Source organism: Podarcis liolepis (genome assembly GCF_965112155.1).
Source record: "Podarcis liolepis genome assembly, chromosome: 11".
In the NCBI taxonomy this organism is placed as follows: Eukaryota; Metazoa; Chordata; class Lepidosauria; order Squamata; family Lacertidae; genus Podarcis; species Podarcis liolepis.
In genome coordinates, this window is record NC_139565.1 from 29,776,617 (window position 1) to 29,799,243 (window position 22,627).

Genomic DNA, 22,627 nt, shown 5'->3' on the forward strand with positions numbered 1-22,627 from the left:
ACTGTATGCTGTTTACAAGGGAAGAGTGACTCCAAAATTAACATAATTAATTATGTTCGTTGTAAACAATTGAAACAGACAGAAACCAAAGTTAGACCATATATTTTATGTAAGGAAATCATTTGAATTTTAATAGTCTACCATATATTGCAGTTGCTTAATTGTATCAGTGCTGGTATTGAAGAAAGGGTAAAGGAATATTATCAATCAGCACAGCTGTTAGCATTAAAATATTGATAATATATATTTGATTTAATATTATGGTTGATAAACAGCATTTCCTCATCATTGCATATAGTCAAGGGGCAGCTTCCAGCACATTGGGCTGAATCCAGACATACGGGGTGGTATTCAACGAAGTTTTACTCACCGGTTGAAAGTAATAGACCTAACTTAGTCATGCTCATTAATTTCAATGGGTATACTCTGAGTAAAATTTACCACCTATAGACATCAGGATGTTGCCTTTTTCTCCTTCACTCTGCAGCCCTCAAAATCTGTTCTGGGGAGTTGGGTGACCCACTAGAACAGATTTTTGGGGTACACAGGGGCTATAAGAGGGAGGGAAAGTGAAATCCTGCTGCCTGAGTGGTGCTCCACTTGCTCAATGTTGGATTCTTCCTTTACCTACCAGGCAATCATATTTTTCATTTTTATATAAATCAAAAAGTATTTATTGAGAGCATCTTCTTTCAAGCTGATAAAAAGAATATAATGGGGGAAAGTCAGTTTTCTTGGGCACATGTCTCATATGAATTTATTTTATACTTGGGTCAAATCTTGAAAATGGGCCAACCTTCTGATTAGTAGTAGGAGCAATGTCAGAAGGTTTTCCTAGAATAACTTTTGTAACCAAAGTTTGCAGCATAATAAGAATACCTCCTTACCTTAACTGTCAAGAAACGTGGGTTTACCTTTAATCATCCTTGCACTTAGGGTCTGCAAAAATGAGAGCAAAATCCAGCTTTCTCCTTGAGGAAGAGGATTCATATATGGTTGGTGTTATTTTGGAGTAATAAGACTTTGCAACCAAACAGTGGAAGATATATGTCAGATGGCTCTCCAATAACATTAAGGCTGCTGATATATGGGATATTGAAGGCAGATTAAGTTGTTAATGTATATTAGTATATTCTTAATTTCCTTTTAATTGAAAAAGACATATTGACTTTAATTAGAACCATTTCACAGGAACTGTCAATTAGCACATGTCAAACTAGTTAATTCAGAACAGAATTCTTTTAATTAGGGTCTGCTTTCCTTTAACTGTGGGGCCAATGAAATCAGCCTTTCCCTATCAAGATTTTAAATGTCTCTAAGACATACAATACAAGTGTAGTCTCTTATCTATTATTAGAAGCCCATATGGACAACATTAAAATGATGATGCTGGCATTGTTCATAAAGCATAAATTGAAGCTTCCATTATAACTGGGCTTCCCCCCTCCTTTTTTTCTTTTTAGAGCAGGGGAGAAAGAATAAAATAAAGTCAGAAGGCTTTAAACAAAGACTATTCCAAATATAAGGCTCTATCTTACTATGGAAATGCATGACTGTGTGAGATAGAAGATGTTCATGTTCATATTTATACTGACTATGTCTGCTCATATTAATGAGTTCAAACAGCCTAAGGCATGTGAAATTGTCCAAGCAGTGAAGCAGTAAATTGAACCCCAATCAAGTAAAGAAACACACCCAGCACCTTCTTTTGGGAAGATGCACACATATCCACAATAACTGCATTATATTCATTTATTTCCAGGATATATATGCTACCTCTCAGGTCATGTTCTCCAAGGGTGACTCCACTACATGATTTAAAACATTAAATAAAGGTAAAGGGACACCTGACCATTAGGTCCAGTTGTGACCAACTCTGGGGTTGCATGCTCATCTCGCTTTATAGGCCGAGGGAGCTGGCGTTTGTCCACAGACAGCTTCCGGGTCATGTGGCCAGCTTGACTAAACTGCTTCTGGTGAACCAGAGCAGTGCACGGAAACAGTGTTTACCTTCCTGCCAGAGCGGTACCTATTTATCTACTTGTACTTTGACGTGCTTTTGAACTGCTAGGTTGGCAGGAGCAGGGACTGAGCAACGGGAGCTCACCCCGTCACGGGGATTCGAACCGCTGGCCTTCTGATCGGCAAGTCCTAGGCTCTGTGGTTTAACCCACAGCGCCACCCACTAAAACAGCTGTCTGAAATAGTTTCTAGCAGGGGTGGCCAATGTGCTGCCCTCCAGATGTTGGTGACTACAGCTTCCACCATTCGTGACCTTTGGGAGCTGATGGGAGCTATAGTCCAAAAGAGTGTTATTTTTCTAGAAAAAGAGGCGCCCACTTGAACTCACCATGAATGCCTCCCTCTTTCTCTTATAATGGCAGTGGTGCCCACCTGACAGGTTCTGGAACTGAGTTCCGGCTGAAACAAAACCCTGGTCCAAAACATCTGGAGGGCACTGTGGGCCAGATTCAGGTAACTGGTGTCACTAGCAGAAACCCACACAATGTCTTCCATTAATGCAATTAGGTTTTTCCCAGCTCATCCCCCTGCACTCTTGCCTGTAGGAGAGAGAGAGAGAGAGAGAGAGAGAGAGAGAGAGAGAGAGAACCCCCAATATCTCCAAAAGGCAGCACTTTGTCCCTGGATCGAAGGCAAGTCAATAAACTTTGGTTTTACTTTTTGAAATATGGCAACCCTACCAGAACCATACATGTGGGGAGAAGAGGGAAGATTGTTCTAATAGACAAACAGAAATGCTTGCACTGGTGGAGCGCTACATGGAATTCCTCCCAAATTTGGGAGGGAATTCCACAAGCAGAGGGGCACCACCAAAAAAAGAGGACTTGTGCCCATCTATCTAATTGATCTTGCTGGCAGGCCTGTGAACAGAGCCTAAGGCCTGGGCAGGTTCCTGTAGTTGCAGGTGGTCCTTCAAATAACCTGTCCCAAACCAGATTGCATGCAGAAGTTTAACAACTATTGCTGTTATGCAGATGGAAAATCCTTATAAAATGATGCTGTGTTCCTTTGAAACCTGGGGGTTTATGCATATGTAACTGAAGACGGTGTTGTAGGGAAGTAGGTATAGGATTACAGCATTAGTCTTTCCCATTGAAATGAACGGAAGTTAAAAATCCCAAACTTTGACATTGTTCTCAAAATAAAATAACAAAAAATGCAGAAAGAATTAACAAGAAATCCACACTTAGTTTTATCAAATGAAGCTTAGTTTTAATGTTTTCCTGACCTATATCAACTAAGGATTAGAGAGATTAGAGAGAGGAATACTTATTAGTTGAACTGTGGATTCCAAAGAGGATTACCTTGTAAGATATTGTATGTATCTTGGTACATTGTTTAACATATTATGGGACCGATTAACTGAACAATAACACCAGTATCATTTACCAAGAAAGAGTCTATGATAATATCCAAGTCTTTTGTACGCATGTTTGAGTGCTTAACATTTATGGACTATGAATCATTCTTTACTAAGTCAGTAACTGGGGTATTCACAATGTAAAAAGTCTAAATGAACCATTGATCAGGTTGCTAAGCATGTTGCATTTTTTCAAGTGACCAAGCATTTTGGTATAGAATTGACTTTTATGTAATAGTTTCTGTGAAGTACAATTACTGATTTCCTCAAAATATGAGTTTACATGACATTATTAAACTTTTGCTTAGTAGCCTCTTAAAGTGCATAAAATGAATTCTACTGAAGCAAGAAATTTCAAGAGATCACTTCTACTTAATATTGCTATGTGTTGCTTTCTGTTCTGTATGAGGGATGGCACAACACACATTCCCACACTAAGTATGTTTGCATAGCATCCATCTAAACACAATGAGACATTTTCAGGTAAATATGCTTAGGACTGCTGCCATAACTGCATTAACAGCCACAATCCTATACATGTCTACTCAGAAGTAAGCCTTATTGAGTTAAATGGGGCTTACTTCTAGGTAAGGGAAGTGAACAGAAGGGAGTACGCCCCATGGAACTTAGAAGGATTTATTCCTAACATGTTTAGGATTTTAGTGCATTGTTTTCCATATCACTTTTACATTTTATAATGAAGCGTCATAAACCTTTACTTAGAATCTTAAATGCTTTAAGATAAATTAAAATGTTTCTATAAGCAGATCTAACACGCTGAATTGCATGATTCAATATCTCTTATGCCTTAGCTGTAATCCTTAAATATGCAACATTTCTTTAACCATATTAGTGATTTTGAAAAGTAACTAACAAATCTCCAGGATTGTTTTGTGAAATGTGGAGAAGAACCATTCCCCACAGACACTTATTCTAGGGTGCTGCAAGAGTAAACTCCACTTTGAATTAAGCGCCAGGTGCTGAGATCAATTTCAATCTAGCACTCAGAAGACAGAGGCAGCAGTTGTTGAGTAAACTTTGGTCCACTAAAACTTTGTGCAGATGTACCCAGCCCAACATTTTAATAATAAAGTTTTCATATAGCACTGCCCTGAAGTGTTTGGAGTTTCACAAACATTATTTTAGCTATCCTTCCAACAACTTAGACATGTACCTTTTATTCTTATGTTAGATAAGTACTGGGAATTGACAAATATGGCTTGTCTTAATAAAGGTGTACCTAGGCTCCCTTGCGTCCCTCGCAAGCAGCTGTATCAGCACTCCCCATCCACTGTACCCTTGAAAAGGAGATGTATTTCCTTCCCTGTCCCTTCGCCTGGCTGCCCAGAACAGTGGAGGAGCAGCTCAGGGAGTGTGCAGATGGACAGGTGGGTTCCTAGCCGCTCCGAGCCAAAGTGGAGAGGTGTGATTTTTGTGCCCCCACAGGCCTGCACCCTTGGCAGGGGGCCAACCCAATCAACCCCTAGGTGTGCCCTTGCTTGCCTGTGACCAGCCAGAAAGCTTATCAAAGAGATGAGATTTGAATCAGGGCTACCACAGCTCATTCTCTTAACCAGTTTAGCTCCCAGTTGTCTTGTGTTCCCTGAATCCCTAAGGTCAATGCAAGCTAATTCCACACCTTAGCACATACTTGCAAATATGTACTTTTATGTAATTGATATCAGTACATGGTCAATCTAGCAACTCCTACTTATCATATTGATTAAGCAAACACATGCTGTCTCAATAGCAGGGCTAGAATCCATTTGTCTCATTGAACGTTTCCATGTATTCATAACTAAGTAGCCACTGCCATTTACATGTGTACACACCTCTAATGACTGTGCAATGAGCTCTGATTACAATAAAATTTGAGATGCACTGATAGCTCAATGTCTTTACAAAGCTTCAATTGCACTTGAACTGGAGCACAATTTTCACAATTATCTGCGCCACATCTTCCTTCTCCCTTGGGCTCCTTGATCTTCTCTACCAATTCTAACTTTTCTGCCAACTTTGGTTCATGAAAAGTTGACCCTCGAGGCATAACCATTTGAAAAATTGTGTTGAAATGCTACAAGATGCAATGGATTTCACCCCCATATGATATCAGTTTCCTGAAGAGGCTCTTAATAAAAATTGCATTTTTGCTAAGTGATTGGTCACATGAATCATGTACTGGCCGTGTATTGTTCATGAATCAAATTGAGAGCCATTTAAAAATGACTAGGCATTAGGGAAACCTAATAGCTTTTTAACAGATTATTTAAATGACTGGAGTGATGATTTCCAATCATTTTTATCCAAACAGCAGAGCTGCAGAAAGCTGGGGTGGAATTCTCTTCAGAAAGAAAGTAACTTCCCCATTAAATTCCTTTGTTGCTGGATTTAAAGTTTTGCAGAGAAAAAAGAAGGAATTTCTCAGATATATATTCATATTTTGGCACCTGGAGCTTAGAAGTGTAATAGTTTGACCAAACCCAGATGAAAGAAATGGTGGCTTGAGGGATTCATTCCACTCTGAATCATAGCCAATAAAGCAGAAAAGTACTTTCTGAACCAGGACTTCATGCAGATTGTCCAGTTCAGAGACAGGTTTTTAAGACATCTCTGGCCTAACAATCTGGTATGTTGCCATGCATTTTGAGAGTGGTTTGACAGCATTCCAGCAACATATGTAGCTTTAATGGGAATTCTTTCATGCTGATCAGTAACTCTTCTAACACTTTGATTTATGGTATGTCAGTACTGCAAATACAGATGTTTTCATTGCACAATGATGGTTACACTCATGGACAATTCCTTGAATCTTTGCTCATATTAATTCCAATCCAATTTTGTTAATGATTACCTGATCTTTAATTACGCCTTTAATGTGCAGTGTGTTTTAGAATTAATATTGATAACTTGCAGCCCAGTCCTATGCATAATTATTGGAAATAGGTTTCCTAACCTCAGCGGGAATACTGCCATGAAAGTTTATATGGTAGTGCAACCGACATTTAACAATTTCCAAGAGTAGTTGTAGGAAGCATGACATTATGTGACCAAATAGACAATAAACCGCAAGACTTACCTTATCCAAATCGTACTTTGTAAAGCTGGATCTTCCTTTCATTCCTGGATCAAGAAATCCACTGGACAGTGCTCTTGGAGCAGGCTGATCATGTAAATATGATTTGGATATATGTGTGCAAATCTGTTTCTTGTGCCTGGCAAATATGGCAGTGTGGCCATTGCACCATACACTCTATGGCATTTGCTAGAAAGAAAGCATTAAATTCAAGATTGCACTGGACTTAGTGTCATTATGGTAGCCAAATGTCTGTGAGAATGTTGTATAGAAATGCTGTTGGTGAGTCTTGACATGTCTCCACTTGCTTCCGCATTGTACTCTTAATTATTATTGTGCAACACTGCTGGGTTTGGTTGGGAATTCTACTACAGAACAATTTGTAACAATAGTAGTATTAATCATTGTTGCTGGGCTAGTGGTGTTCCTGGAGTTGCATCTAGCAGCAGCATGCCAAAAAGCTGTGTCACCAACACAGCATGATATAGGACTCTAGCCCAATTTCAGATGATCTGGTAAGTGTGTGCTAGAATCATAGATTTGTAGATTTGTAGAAGGCCTTAATTCAAATTCAAATGTCAGTTTTGCATTCCTGTCACCTTCGTTATGAGGAACATGTCTGAAAGAGTTAACGGATCCCATTTCTCTCTCTTTGCATGGAAAACATTTTCCTAATGTTAATAGCATGTGTCATGCTGCTGTTTTGGGGCAGCTTTCAATAGTCATTGATAAGCGATTTCCTTTTTTGCATCACCAGCAACAATAGTTCTGTTAGGAAAACAATTGAGACACTTCAATTTGGCGCATTGGAAGCATGTGACGTGCAATCTGTAGATGCTAAATCTAAAATTTGTTAATAACTTCCTTGCTCTCCTGGTTATCAGTGGCAGTCCTTGGGGGTCTCAAAATTCAGTAGTGCCCTGTGCAATGCCAAAATTTAGTGCCTCCACCTCTCATGCTCCATTCTAAAGTACAGTTGCGACACCCTCATGGCTCCATGCCCAGTGCAACCAAACCAGTCATGCTCCCCTAAATCCGCCTCTGTGATCATTTTGCCCCCTGCTACAGGAATGTTGGGGCACACAGAAGTAATACAAACTTTAGGTATGAGCAGCACTACAAGTGATGCCTAGTACCTCACCCCATTGCACCGTTTCAAACATGCTATTGATGTCAGTTCATGGTGCTTGCCCAGCATGTCGAAGGACTGATGGCATCTATGCTTTGTATAGTGATTTGAATAAAAAGGAGGGCTATTTGCATACATTGGCCACAGTCCAGTTAAATGGTCTTCTGCCCATTGGGAGCAAGCATACTGTACTTGAATCTGTATCTGATTGCAGCTGTTGCTATCTATGTCAGCCTATATCAGACCAATAGTTCTCACATCTACACATGTATACTTAATATATTTGTGGCTCTTATTGCACTTTTGAAATTGCAGCTGGGATCTGAGAAGAGCTGGTGTAACACGTATAGGACTTTTGGTTCACATGATGGTCTTGGTATAATTAATCCTCAGGATTCTTACTGCTCATTGTAAAACAATGAAACAATCCCCCCAAACACAGTTTAAAGATTTCAAAACATATATTTTAAGGAGGTTACAAATCAGCACATTGTATTTTGCGGCAACGTCATAAAAATAAGCTAACATGATAACATCTAATGAGGGAAATGTTGCATGCAGATGTCTGCTTGCCTATTATCCTATAAAATGATTGCATATTTTATTTTTATGAGAAATTTCGCTGTAAACATTTAAGTAAAAACATTCATTTTGTTAAAAGTATAAACACAATAAGAGTGTAGTATATGAAAACCCTCTTTTAAAACCTGGTTTTTAATGCTTGAGTAGTGGTTTTAAAATAACTAGCAGTGAAGATTTTAGCTGTTCTCACTTCTCATAAGTGATATTCTGTGATCAGAATTGCATCTCCTTGCATGATGCAAAACAGCGGGGTTTTATTTGCCTTTCTTTCTTGGCACTTTGACCACCAGTTTTACTTTTATTGTGGTGTGCTGAGAGCCAACCCTCATATTCTCAAGTAAATACAAAGAGCAAAGGAAAGGAAAGGAAAGGAAAGGAAAGGAAAGGAAAGGAAAGGAAAGGAAAGGAAAGGAAAGGAAAGAGGACATATAATTTTTGTTGTCGCTGTTGTCATTGAGATTTTCATGGTGTCTATGCACATTGGGCACCATTTCATTTTTATTGTGCTGCACTGATAGGAGTGTCACATACCATTAAGTTAATACCAAGTAAGTGAAAAAGAAGTAGAAAAGCAAAACTGATTTCCCTCCCTTCTACTATTACGGTTGTTGGACATTTGTGCATTTAATGTATACAACCTTTATGGGGAGGAAGGCTCAGCACCTCATAAAGAGTCTATGTTGGTTTATTTTGGTTGTGTTTCTCCATAAGCAAGCGCAAGTACTTGCTATCCATGGGATGAAATTACTGGAGAGTTTATGAACAATTTGCAGATCTGAGGCGTATTGTATCCAGCGCTGTTCAGACAAAAATATCCCAGTCTATTCGAAATAGTATAGTTAGTCTGCACATCTGTCATGGGAGCCAGTTCTGACGATTGTTTTCATACCTGGGCAAAGTGAGAGCTTCCCAACCTCTTTCCAGATATATGTATAGTCAGATGGACAGTAATTGGCTGTAGTCAGTGCTTTATTTCTAAAAGAAATGTTTAGGGGTACCCACATTTTCCTACTCATATTGAAATACTGCCCCTCTCAATGAGGCCAAACTTAGATTCACAAAATGTTTAGGGGTATACATCCCCCTGCATTCCCCCAGAAAAGAAAGCACTGGCCATAGTGTATATTAGAAGTCCAGTTTCTCTTGAAGCATCCTCCTTCGTCAACATGTTTAAATTATTTGCACATCCATAGCCCAGTTCAAACATTGTTTAGTGGGGCAGAACTGAATTGTGCTTATGGGGGCTGCCCCTTAGTGCATTTACCATCACCTTTGAACAGAGTCAACATGCATACAACTTGTTCATGGACAGACTTGTACACAACTCAAGTTGTGCTGAGTATGCATGGGGAGGAGTGCACGTGCAATTCTGCTCTCCCTGTCAATGTTGGGTCAACAGGGATATGTTGTCTAACACCAAACATCCCCTGAACTGACAGTGTGGAATATCCATGCTATGCAGAACATGCAGATGTGGCCTACATCATCTCCTGATTTTTTTCTCCAGGTTAATATCCGAAAATGTTCACCAGCATTTTCAGAGGGAGAAATGGCACACATACAAAAATGGAAATCATGCAATATATTACAGCTTTTGGGGCGAGGTCAGAACTGGGGGTTAAACAGCCTCCTCCAATACTCTGTCAGGCTCTTGCTGTCAGGGTGGAAGTGAGGAGAAGTCATTGTGTGCTTTTCCATTCTTTTCTTATTATTATTCCTCCTCCCCCATTGGAAAAAAACAGGAGGGAAATAAACTATGCCAGCACGAAGGCTGGCACCATTTAATTCCTGGTATCATTCAATTACCCATGTAGTTTGTTTAGTTCTTATATGGAATGGGGGCAGAAAAATGACTTGAGCCGGCCATGTGTGCATGCCTGTTGAACCCATTGCAAAACAGATAGATATATGTACACAATCATGCTGTTTTAATCCACTGATTCTTATATAAATATTGAACATTTGGTAGATTCTTATATAAATATGACACAATGTATCTCAGTATAGGAAGTGTTGCAAATTAGATCATAAACAAATTTGATTTAGCTGGCATTTACATATTTATACAGGCTGTGTGTTTGAGGCTTAGAAAAACTGACTTTTTCTAGTTGGAACCATAAGCTACTTGTGTGCAAGAACAAAAACAGTTTTCAAAATGTTAGGTATTTTTTTATTTTTAAGGAAGTGGTTATATCCACTCCTAAGGACAAAATCATTAACTGCTATGCCTGGGCTTTTCCATGTAATGAGCATCTCTTTGAAACAACAACCCCCCAAAATCCCTAACCCAAGACCACACGATGGCTGCTATGTTTTGAACCATCAGTCATTCTCTTGAATTTAGAATTGATGTCACCTGCTTGTTTATTCTCTTTCCTTATTCACCTTAGGAAGAGGAGGGAGAAGATGAGAGAGTGCTAGCTAGAATGGGCAGAATAAGATTTCTTCTGGAAAGGAATTCTGGATTTGGAATACTGTGATAAAAATTAAATAACCGCAAAAGAAGATTCTCATTGATTCATCATAAAACAGAGAAGAGCCCTTCTAGATGAAAACCAAAGGACCACCTAGTCCAGCAGCACCCTGCTCATCATGGTGGCCAACCAGAAATTTCTTGGAAACCCAAAAGCAGGATATGAAGGTACCACTCTCCCTTTTTTTTGTCTGAATCTTAGTGGTGGTTATTCTGAGACATATTGCCTCTGAACATAGAAGTTCCATTTAGCTGTCATAGCTAAGAGCTTAGCACCAGTTATCCCTTCTAGATCATTTTCTGAGAAAATGCCTTTTACATAACAAAGTAGGAGCACCTTAGGTTCCAAAGCTGTATGGCATCCTAACACATCTTTTTTGGTAGCTAGTATGGCTTTCCAACTTTTCCTTTCCAATACTAATTTGCACTTTTAGATTTCCATTTATGGTTAACAAAACATTGCTGAGATGAAAGACTGTTATTAATATACATTTTAGCAAATCGTCTTCAGCTTTTAAAGAACAGGCTTGTTTTTTAAAAAAACACAACCTCTAATAAGTTTTTAGGAAAATAGACACAACAACAGAAGTTGAAGACAGCATGCCATCCTGGCATTCTGACCTCCCTTTGGGTTTCCTCTTTTGTGGTTTTAAGTGAGACCGATATTACTTGTCTAGAAGCTTCCTGTGTTTCAGACTGCTTTCATTAATAATGTCATGAATCCCCTTGTGAAATTCAGAGAAAAAGCTTGCAACTGAACATGGTTTTGAACCAAACCAAGTATTTTCCTTTACATTAGTCAGAACAGAAAACATGATTCATATTGGATTCCTCTTATTTTAGGTGGGTAGCTTTAATCACGCATTAATTCATATGGTTATACCACATTCCCCTGCTCCTAAATTTACTAATAAGATACAAAGTTTGAACACTGCACATTTTGTCAGTAGGGTTTTTTAAACTTATTGTAATAAAGGGAATAATACCAGTGATCTACAAGCATTCCATAAATTTGCAGCTAAAGTTGATATTGCTTATTTTCCCCCCCGTCGAAACAAACCCTTCTACTACCAGATCACGACTTGGGGGGGGGGAAATAACCAGATGTCTTCACTATGTGCCAACTGGGGGCATGAGAGAGAGAGACAGATCCACCCCATCTGTATCTTGCAGTAAGAGTGAGTATTCAAGAGATAATCAGATTCAACAGCCCTGGCCATGCTTTTTAAAGGAGGGCGTTTCAGAGACCTCCAAGTTCAATGCTGGGCAGATCATATTTGGGCAAGTTATATTTTAAACATATTTGGGTCAGGTCCTGGGTTTTATACTCCTCATGTGGCAGGAAGTGATGGTGGCTGATCTTAAAAGAAAATTATGGGAGCAAAAGCTGTTTTTGAAAGCTGCCACACTGCTGACAGTTACGGGGGACATTTACTTCAATCTTGTTAAACATATTAATTGAGCTTCCACCGGAAGCTGTGCTCTAGAGTGGCTTACTATTTATTTTAAAAGAAATATTTCACCAAAGACTTAACTCCATGTAGACTATCGTTACCATTCAATTTATAATTTCATTTATCCCAAACGTGCAGAGACTGTCCTTCACACAGCTTAAAGAAGCCTGAAGCAGCATCTGCAGAGATACGTTTATTGTGAAACTGTAAAAGTCCTGAGCACTGCTCATTGAGCTCAGACAAACAGCTGAAAATACAGCCTGCCTTTGCAAACTTCAGTGTATGACATGGAGAGCTGGCAGACTGCCTGGTTTCTACTTAAAGGATTGTCATTCAGGGAAAAATAAATTTCTCTAACTAGACAAAAGTCAATGTTTTCATGTTTTACTGCAATCAGACTGATACGGCTGATAATTTAGTCTCAACACTTATAATATCTGCGGCTAATCAGTTACCTCAATCAATCATAACTACAGGATTCCTCTATTTTTTGACTCTGTATAAATATGACTAAGATGTTTAACATTTCAGATCCCCCTCCCACTAATATTTTATGACATTTTATTGAGTAAGAGAGAGCTTTTGCATGTATTAGCAGATCCATTTGGAAACTGCCTTTTTTAAATACAAAATTACAACAAGCCTGAATGTAATCAGAAGTGCAAACCTTTCTTTTAACATTCCATTCCATTCTATTTTAATTTTATGTATATCTTCTAGTCTGTTCGCCTGTCAAGGAGATGTGGAAATGTGCTGGCATTCCAGCTGAAGACATCATTATGAGTGAGAAAATGCTCAAGGCCTTTTTTCAAAGTGGGTGCTGAAAGAGGCGCTTTCCTTCTTTGACTCCAGGGGATGCTGATAGCTACCCTGGCAGACAGGTATTGTGGGGTCAGAGGTTAGCAATTGTGTGTGTGTGTATGCATGCTTGTGTGCACCCTCAGGATTTTATCGGAAGACAGGTAAGCAAATTTAATAAATATATTAATAAGGATGAGCCGCACAAAAGGAAGACATTGACAACAAAGGAAAAGCAACCTGCAAAGAGTGAATGAATTCTGGGCAGCCCAGCGCTTGGCAGAAGTGATTTTAATATCTGACAGGTTGAGTTCCCTAATCTTTGCTATTGATATTGACGGGAAGCTTCATATGGTTTTAGAGATTTGTATCTATTAAGACATGCTGCGGTGTTCCTACAACATGGGAACAAGTTTGCTGGAGATCACTGTTCTTCTTTCTCTGTGATAAAAATTGATATGAACTGTTTTAAACTGCTAGCAGATAATTACTCTGAACACTCAATAAGGAAAGCTATATCTTTAGAGCCTTCCTTTATCTTAAAAAAAAAAAAATCCACTCCCCCCCCTCTTTTGTTTCTTTGATTACTTGGAGCCTTGTAATCAAACTAAGCTTAGTTTCAGGACCCTTGGGGCAGTATCTCTTAGTTCCCTGTCAAGCTGCGTTGCAAAACAATCAATCTTGCTCTTGCACTCTCTTGGCGGAAGTGCCAGGACACGAAGAGTGCAATGCTTTGCTCTTGCCGTGAAGCCTCAATGACAAAAGTTTTTATAAGAAGCTGACTGTATTTAGGGTTATGAATATGCAATGACTCTCATTAGTATTGAAGCACAGGAGCAGGGGCTGACATCCCCCCGCCACTTTGAGCTGCTGCAGAATTGTCTAATGAATTGTCTTGCTCTTTCACTTGCACAGGCTTTTTCTGTTGTGGCTCCCAGTTCCAAGGGGAGTTGCCCAGTTTGAGAATACTATTGACTGCAGAAATTAATTGCCAAGAACTGCTCTTGATTTTGCTAAACAATCTTGAGACAGTGTTCAAATTGTCAAAACAGAAAGCCATTCAACTCTACATGGGATAAAATCAACACGAGGGAGGGGACCTATGTGCCAATTAATGTGGACACACACTTTGTCCATATGCACATATGTATAGAACCAAATGTTGCATGTGCATCTACGATAACACATGCATGAACATGCCAGGATACAAGACTGAAACTGGGTCAAACCAAGTCATAGATATCTGACATTCTATTGGTTTGGCACTTTGTCTTCTCAGTAGAACAAAGAGGGATGACTGAAGGATCTCAGAATGAAAGCTATTCACATAGCACAAAGCTATTTTGTGAACCTTTTAGGACTCTTTCTCACACTCCCTCGCTTTCCATCAGAGCCCCCACCCAACATTTTGTGGTTCATGCATACACCGTCTACCATGAATGTGATACTGATAATAATGTTTCCAGTAACAGATTAAGATATCCATCTGGGGGTGTAGTATATGATATGCTGATAAACATGCTTGCCTACATGCCTCTGCCAGATATATTAAATTCTGTCCATGTTATAGTTCGCTCTTTAAAAATAACAACAACACCATAAAGGGAATTTGGTGCTCCTTTGCAAATTGCAAAAGATAGGAATGAACGGAATCTGATAAGCTCTTTCAAAGAGGCATAAGTAGGCTGAAAAGAGGTACATATAGATGGCTTCATACACTTAGTTCATTTAATTTATATTAAAAGCAGTTGCACTGAAAGGAGAAAAAAGTTGTTAATGTTTGATCAATTTTGGGGGACGTTGACCACCTCCACCTGTGTCCAGATTCATGTTTCCATCTTCTGTGGAATCTCCCTCTATAGGAGTACAGTGTAAGAATAAATGCAGTTCTGACAAAAGTGGCGCAAGTATCATACATCAAACACTTGTTACCTCTCTTGGCCTTAGTGATTGCACATGACTAAGAACAAGTCAGTGATAAAATCTGAAGAAAGATGAAACCAATCTGGGCCTTTTTAAAGACCATCAATCACTCTGTGCAACCATGATATTATTAGCTCAAGTAAGCCTTGTTCTCCCATTTAATGGACATCATAAACCCCCCATCCTCTTCCTATCCTGAGACCAATGCTACCATGGGAAATCATTTTTATGGGCAATATCTTAGTAGGGAACCAATCAGATCTAATCACATAACAAGCTACTGAATTATTCAACATTCTCCCTAAATTTGCATTCTAGCTCTTCTTTACTGTCAGCCCATACTTCTAAAAATATGTGGATTTAATTTTTTTAAAAACAGCCCACAATATTATATTAAGAAGTCAATGCTATGTGAGGATTTAAAAAATAAAATAATCATCTGTGCATCTTCTGGTTATCATTGGTTTCTACTGATTTCTACCACATGTGAATTGCCCTTCAAAATTACATCGCCACTAAATCCTAACCACTCCCAGCTGTAAAAACAGCAGGCCCAAGGACAGAAAAAGTGAAACAATGGTTTTGGAAAACATAAAATGTTTGACTGTACTAAGCAAATAATAACTGGTACATCTCACTGATGTTGTTACGAACTCTGGAATTGTATTATATGAAAATATTTCAGTTTTAATTGCAAATCTGGATAGAGATGATTTGGGGTCTGTAATTAGCACATAAATTCCAGAGTTTGTGACTGCTGTGAAAACACGCAGTATTTATGGAATGATTATTTAAATATAATTCAGTGTTTCTTGCTTTCAGCAAATACTGCAAAATCTGATTTAATAAAGAGAAAATGGTTAGTTCATGGATTTCTAATATCACACCATCAGCTCATTTCACCTACTACAGATTTCAATCTGTGTTGTTTTGAACTTTGTTTCCATTGCAAAGTTTCTGCACCGGCATAAAAAGTAGAAATGCATTTCTGTAAAAAGATTAAGAGTGTTGTACATGTGCAAAGCCATAACAGGAGTTCAACGGATGGGTATCTATCATGCACCCGCCAATCCCATAATTAATTGTTTAAAAGAGAACCTCTATTACTCCAGTCAGATAATTGGCTCTCACCCATCAGTGGCAACTGATTTTTCAGGGCTACCTGAAACTGCCAGGTACTTTCTGGGATCAGAGTCTATATGAAACTAGCATACCATCAACATGTTGAGATAAAGTAGGTCATGCCATCCTGAATGCGATGAGTGGCATATACCTTATGCCCTCTCCCACACTTCATTACATATTTGTACTTGTGTGTAAAGTTTTGCACACATTGCACACCTGTCATGATTTTCAAGAAATTAGTTATGAACTGACACTAGAATTAGAGCATTTACTTCATGGAACAATGCTTTGATTGTATATTGGATTTTTTTTTGGTTTTGTTTTAAATACCGTATTTTTCGCCCCATAGGGCGCACCACCCCATAGGACGCACCTAGGTTTTTTTTTAGCTTCCCCCGACCCCAGCCCCGAGAACAGCCTGCTATCCGCAAGCCTAGGGAGCCCGGCGGGAAGTCGTGCCGGTCTCCCCAGGCTTGCGGAGAGCTGTGCGAAGCCTGGGTGCGCTCTTCAGCGCGCCCCAGGCTTCGGAATGCAGGCAACTCTGCGCAACCCTTGGGAGGCCAGCGCAACTTTGCGCCGGGCTCCCTAGGGCTGCGCAGAGCTGCGCGAAGCCCGGGACTGCAGGCAGCTCTGCGCAGCCCTAGGGAGACCTGCGCGACCGACCCCTCTCACTCTCCAGGCTTCAGCGAAAGCCTGCATTCACCCCTTAGGATACACACACATTTTCCCTTCTTTTTTGGAGGGGAAAAAGTGCGTCCTATAGGGCGAAAAATACGGTAAATAAAAGCCAACATGTACATTCAGGTCTGAATTAAATGATATGGCTGCTCTTTTCAGAACCACTGGTTGGATCCAGACCAAGGCTGCGATTCTAAAACCGCTTGCCTGGGAGTAAGCCCCATAGAACTCAATGAAATTTATTGTTCCCAGTTTAATTAATAGGATGTTTAGCTTTAATCCAATTTCAATGGGAGCAATGTGCAATTAAGTTATTCCTCATCCAACTTCATATTTTTGGGCAACGTGCCTATTACATTTTCCCCATAGGCCACCTTCTCTTTTCATATATTGGAACAGGTACATGTATGGGCATGCTGTCTCTTCTTCACATATGTCACTGTATAAAGAAGTTGGTGATTTTGCTACTTCTACTGAGCAGCTGATTGATACTTTATACATGATTTCCCCACACAGCATGAAACATGCCAGCCATTTGTATTTCACAGCAAAATGTACACAATTGTAAACCTATCAATAAAGAGTAAATTACAAAGAATTTTGAAAGTTTGAAAGCACCAGATATATGCAAGGTCGCCATATTTTGGGAGTGCCAAAATTACCATATTTTTCGTCTATAAGACGCCCCATGTATAAAACACTCCCTATTTTGGGGGACTCAGATTTAAGAAAATAGGGGGAGATTTTTTTTAGGAAAAAAATCCAGTCTTATACACGGAAAAATACGGTATACGGAATCAGCATCAATGAGGCCTATTACATAGCATACCAGTGATATCATAGATGGTTTCATTCCATTTCTTAGCTGAGCATGGAGGACCACTGGATATGTGAACAGGCATACAGAAAGTGAGCATGTCAGGGAGAAGAGAGAACAATCCCCTGAAATGCAACTTTTCTACATGCAGTCTCCCCCTCTCCCAAGAGTGGAACATTCAGACATGCAATACCCATACTCCACCCACCCATGCTTGTATACTTGCTACCTGAAGTGAGAGTCCAGGGAAAAGTTTTAGCATTTGAACGTGTTGATTGAATAAACTGTCCCACACACTGGCTCCCAGAAGCATTTGCTGCAGGACTGCATCACTCAGCACTTTGAGAAACAGGTGGCTACATCTTAGGAAATGACATCCTCTCTTTTTGTCCCTCTGATGTTCAGTGCAAGGGCACACCATCCAGCCCTGCTGTCAATTTCGAATTTAGACGTGAATTGTGATATCGATGTCATGGTGCACATGCTTTGAGAAAGTAGTTATGAAGAATAATAGAGAGTTTCAGTGGGAAGCCACTGAAAGCTGTAATTTAAGGTTCCAGAAACCTCAGTGTTACGATTACCATTAAAATTTACAGTGACAGAAGCCCAATTACATATGGTTATTTTCTTTTCTTAAATCAAACCATATATCTGCCGTACATGAAAGATTCATTTCCTCCTACCAATCACTGTCACGGGAACCTATCTTTGTAGCTTCTGGTGTCAGAAGAGATGGGTTAGCCTTATCCCTCTGACAATGAAAGGATCAATGGGGGTAGCAAAGCTGGGAGCCTCTTTGGAGCCAGCAGAGGAGTCTGATTTGCATGATAATCAGCAGTGGATCCGCTCAGTGCAAGCCTCCACACTTAGCAAAGTGCAGCTCAAACTTTAATAGCAGCAGTGAAACCGAAGGGAAGTGGGAGCTTTGACGCGAACTCCAGAAAAGCTGGCAGGTAAACCTGAAAAGTCTAGTGAAACAGCTCCAGCAGCAGCTCTAATGACCAGGCAGGATAAAAGAGGCTGGAGATACTCTTTGAAAAAGGCTGCCAGCTCAGGCCCATTTGTTTGTTCAGTTGAATTGGGCTAGCTTAACCAACTGACTGACCAAGACATTTATTATAATTAATATTGTTGGTTAGTATATCATTTCCATCTATCTTTTGAGGGATATCTATTTACACAGAATTGTACCTTCTTCTGCCCGGGGCTAATGCAGTTCTACACATGCAATATTCCTTGGTGAGTTAATCTGTGGATCCAGTGACACGCGGGTCTCATTTATTCTGTATGTATCCTCCTCTTTCTCCCAGGAGCCTGAGAGTTTCAGTGGCACTGCCCTTCCCCCACCCCATTTCCTCTTCACAACAAACCTATAAAGTAGATCAGGTGGAGATATCTAGAATGGTTTATGGCCAGCCAATGAGTATCGTGGATGAAGAAGATTTTTAAACTATTCTTACACTTTGGGCTGCATTCAGCTATGTCACTGCGTAAGTGGAATGAACCCTGCTCATATAACTGAGCCTTCTCTTCCCCTCCTCCTGCCACACCCCCTGCACCTCCCCAATTTGCTCTGGGTTTCCCCCCAGTGCCCCAGAACAGATTTTGACACAGCATGGGGGATGCCCAGGGGAGGGAGAGGATGTTCTTCTGGCTACTTAGGGGTGTGGCATATAGAGGAAAGGCATTGTGATGAATCATAGAAAGAGGGACATTAATATAGAAGCTTATTATAGAAGGGATGATTGAACTTTTCCAAACAAATGATTCTCAGCATCTGGCTACTGTAGTGCAATCTAGATGAGTCTTTCCTTGAATGATTTAGGACCACAGGGGTGGAACAGTTGTGCTCCAAACCTCCTAATGTTTAGGATACAACTGCTCCCCTCCTGTGGTCACTTTCCAGTTCAGCCACCATTTTCACACTTCTTTCCATTTCATTCCTATTTCTCTACTGCTATAGTCTCAGATATAATTCAAAAGTCTGGCTTGGAGTCTAAGTACCTTTTCTAATCTGCTACATCATAGTCAAGAAAATGCTTACTGATCCAAACACGACTGAGGTCCCTGCACCCCGAAATCTCACTTGAGGGACTGTCACATAGAAAAGAGCAAAGACTTGTTCTCTGCTTCCCTCAAGAGCAGGAATGCAATTCTAGATGTTGTTGGACTACAGTTCCCATTGTCCCTGACCATTGCCATGATGGCTGGGGCTGATGGGAGTTGTAGTCCAAAACATCTGGAGGGCAACAGGCTCATGATGGTTTATGTAGAATATATCAAAGAAGATTAAGTGAGCATAAAGCATATCAACAGGCCAATTAAGATCCAAATGTAGCTTGATAGCTAATGCTAGGAAGTACATAGCTAGCAACTCTCCTGCAACCATTACACCTAGACTCAAGAGTCCAGAACCCCCTCACAGTTCATTTGGCAGCTGTTCCCTTATAAAGGCTCCTAGGTGAAAGAGTGTGGGACATGGCAGGTGGAAGCAGCTGTGCCTTGATGGCAAACAGTCTTCCCTCCCTTGTTTCAAGTGGTATGAGTATCACTTGTTGAAAAGCTAAAGGACAGAGGCAGAGTTGGTTATATCTTTAGCTTGCCACCAAGAACAACTGCAGCCGAAGCCAATGAACTGCCATTAGATCCTGTAGTCTTCTAGGTGTTGCTGGGCTCCATCTTCTATCAGCCATAGCTAGCATAACCAACTGTCAGGCAACTGAAGGACCATAGGTTTTCCACCCTTCATAGGTAGGTAGATATATTTGATTTTATTTTTTCATATAAATATATCATCAAAGTCCCCAGAGCAAGCTGAATGCTGCGTGAACTCAGAAGGCACACACAAGTAGCAGAACGATGCTCTGTCATTGCCCTTTGATTTTTCCATAAAGTGAATGGAATTCTAATTAAGTGCATGGTGGAGTTCATGCACTCTCATGTTGACTGCTCAAATTCTGTGCAAAGCTATAATGTGTATACGAGCCATAGGTGAGGATAAACAGGAATATTTACAGAGGTCAATTCCTGAAGTCACTTTGTGACTTATGTAAAATCTATTTTTTTTAACTTCAGTGTGGAAAGCTCATATCTTTACAGACAGCAGTATTATGAACAATAAAACAGTCCTAACAACCAAACAGCACCTGTAAATGAACGACATTTACACAGTTCTTTTGAACGCAAGCTTAGATGCTATCAATCTATAAAGCACAGAGCCGTTAATTCAATGTTTAACTAACCTTACTTTCATCTTCTCATAGTCTTTCCTTGTGCTAGTCTATTCATTGTGTAGTAAATAATAAAGACTACTGAGCAATGACTATAACCCATCTTCCCCATAATGACATGTTTATGGGGTTTGTCAAAACTCATAATCTGAGTCGCCTGGACGGAATGACTTGAGGAGGAGGTGGGGTGCAGGCACTCATGTCACAGGAAATAAATGCCTGATGGTTGCTTTCCAACAGAAGAACTGTGAGCCTTGTGGAAACTTTCACGGAGGCTGTTTCTCTGGAGGCAGGAAGAACACCCTCAAGTGAAAAACAGAAACATTTGCAGCGGTCAGATCACACCTCCTTCTATGCTAAAGGCATCAAAGTTCCATAATAACTAGGAAATGTTTTTTTAAGAGCCAAAAAGTATTTGGGACAAGATTTTTGGATTCATCCTGGCAGTAGACTTGAAAGAACTCCACACCATCTGTTTCCTGTTGTTTTGAAGCACAGGGTCTGATACTGGCCTTTACTCATCTACATAGCTAATAAGTATGGACTATGTAGTCCATGTGGCTGGTTTCCCACATAATCTGCATGAAAGTTTCAAAGGAAAGAGGTATCTTCCTTTACCTGGGTTGTCTTCCATCATTTCAGTTGTATGCTCCTCTGTCCAAACGGCAGAGTGAAAGGTACTTTGGACAGGCTGCCAAATTATTATGGTTATATATTACATTTTAATCTCACTGCTCCTCCAAAAAGCTCAAGGTGAGATCTTTATTGATACAGCCACCTTTTCCATAATAAACTGTTGTTGCTGTTTCGCAGGTGAGATTCAGATGCAGACCAGGTAGAGCAGTTAAAGTGGATTTGGCAACTTGAGCTTCCATAATCGGCTTCCAATTTTGGAGGGACGTTTTGTGGTAAGGAAAGTGATGGGAAATGCATTGGAAAGCATACAATAGAAATGGCTTGATGTGAAACCATATAACATGTGCCACCCCACCCCCCGGGTCAAATACAAATGAATGCTCAGTAAACAGTTGATCAAGATGAGTTCTCACTAAACAGGTCATCTGGAAGCAACCCAAGTTCCAGGCAAGCATGCTGAGGAAGTGAATTATGGAGAAGGATCTCTGAATATTATCTTAATCTATGGACAGGTTTCTGCTGGAGATGGTGGTCCTCAGCTAGCACTTTGGAAAAAAGCTAGGTGCTAGTAAAAAGTTTTAAAAACCTTGTCATGATATGTTCACAGTCATCAGATCCAGTAAACAATATGAATAATCTGGCCATGGCATCCAGTATCAGTTGTAGCTTCCAGATGCTGTTCAAGGCTGGCCCCACAGCCAACCCAAGAGTGGAAATGACAGGTAAGGGGTTCACAAGATCCCAGCACGTTGCCTCATTCAGGGTTTAATGACAGGGTTCTGCACCATTTAAAGTTTCTGAGTGGTTTTCAATGCCAGTCCCTCATAGAGAGTGTTGTTAGATGTAGAGGAATTAAAAGTACCAGGCATGTGTTTCATTCCCCCTGTATCAATGACACATCTGAATCCACAGTAACTGTAATCCTATTAAATTAAACATATGTATTACATGTTCATTTGAAAATTCTTATGTTTGATTTTATTAAATGTTCAGCACTGGATTTAAGCCCCGTTCCCATAAATTAATGGGAGTTGGGGCTGCCAACTTAATAAATTATTTTAATCAATTAACTGTCTGGCTTTTAAGTGATTGTTCCAAACTCTGAGAGAAGGTGCTCTTGTGAGGTTCCTGAAGGAAGATCAAGTACAATTTCAAATGATCTGCTAGCTTTGGATGACAACCAGAAGCAAAAATGTTCTTTAAGACCTTCAAATTTGGCAAAGGGAGGCAGCCTATTTCAGCAATTGCATGTGAATTCAGGCACACATCCTACTGAATGCCGCAGGGTTTACTACCAGGTAAGTAGTAATGAAGCTGAATGTTGGAA

At 40.0% G+C, this 22,627-nt stretch overlaps 1 protein-coding gene across 1 annotated transcript in view; it reads left to right on the plus strand.

Moving 5' to 3' along the window:
• The window catches only part of LOC310688720 (uncharacterized protein), an 86,267-nt gene extending 63,901 nt beyond the window's left edge, over positions 1 to 22,366 (plus strand). The window contains exons 6-11 of the mRNA XM_083465565.1: positions 2,541 to 2,654; positions 4,617 to 4,770; positions 10,557 to 10,807; positions 11,658 to 11,817; positions 12,814 to 16,253; positions 16,703 to 22,366. The gene's annotated coding sequence lies outside the window, so the exon portion shown is untranslated. The remainder of the gene's footprint in view (positions 1 to 2,540; positions 2,655 to 4,616; positions 4,771 to 10,556; positions 10,808 to 11,657; positions 11,818 to 12,813; positions 16,254 to 16,702) is intronic.
• Positions 22,367 to 22,627: the final 261 nt, after the last annotated feature.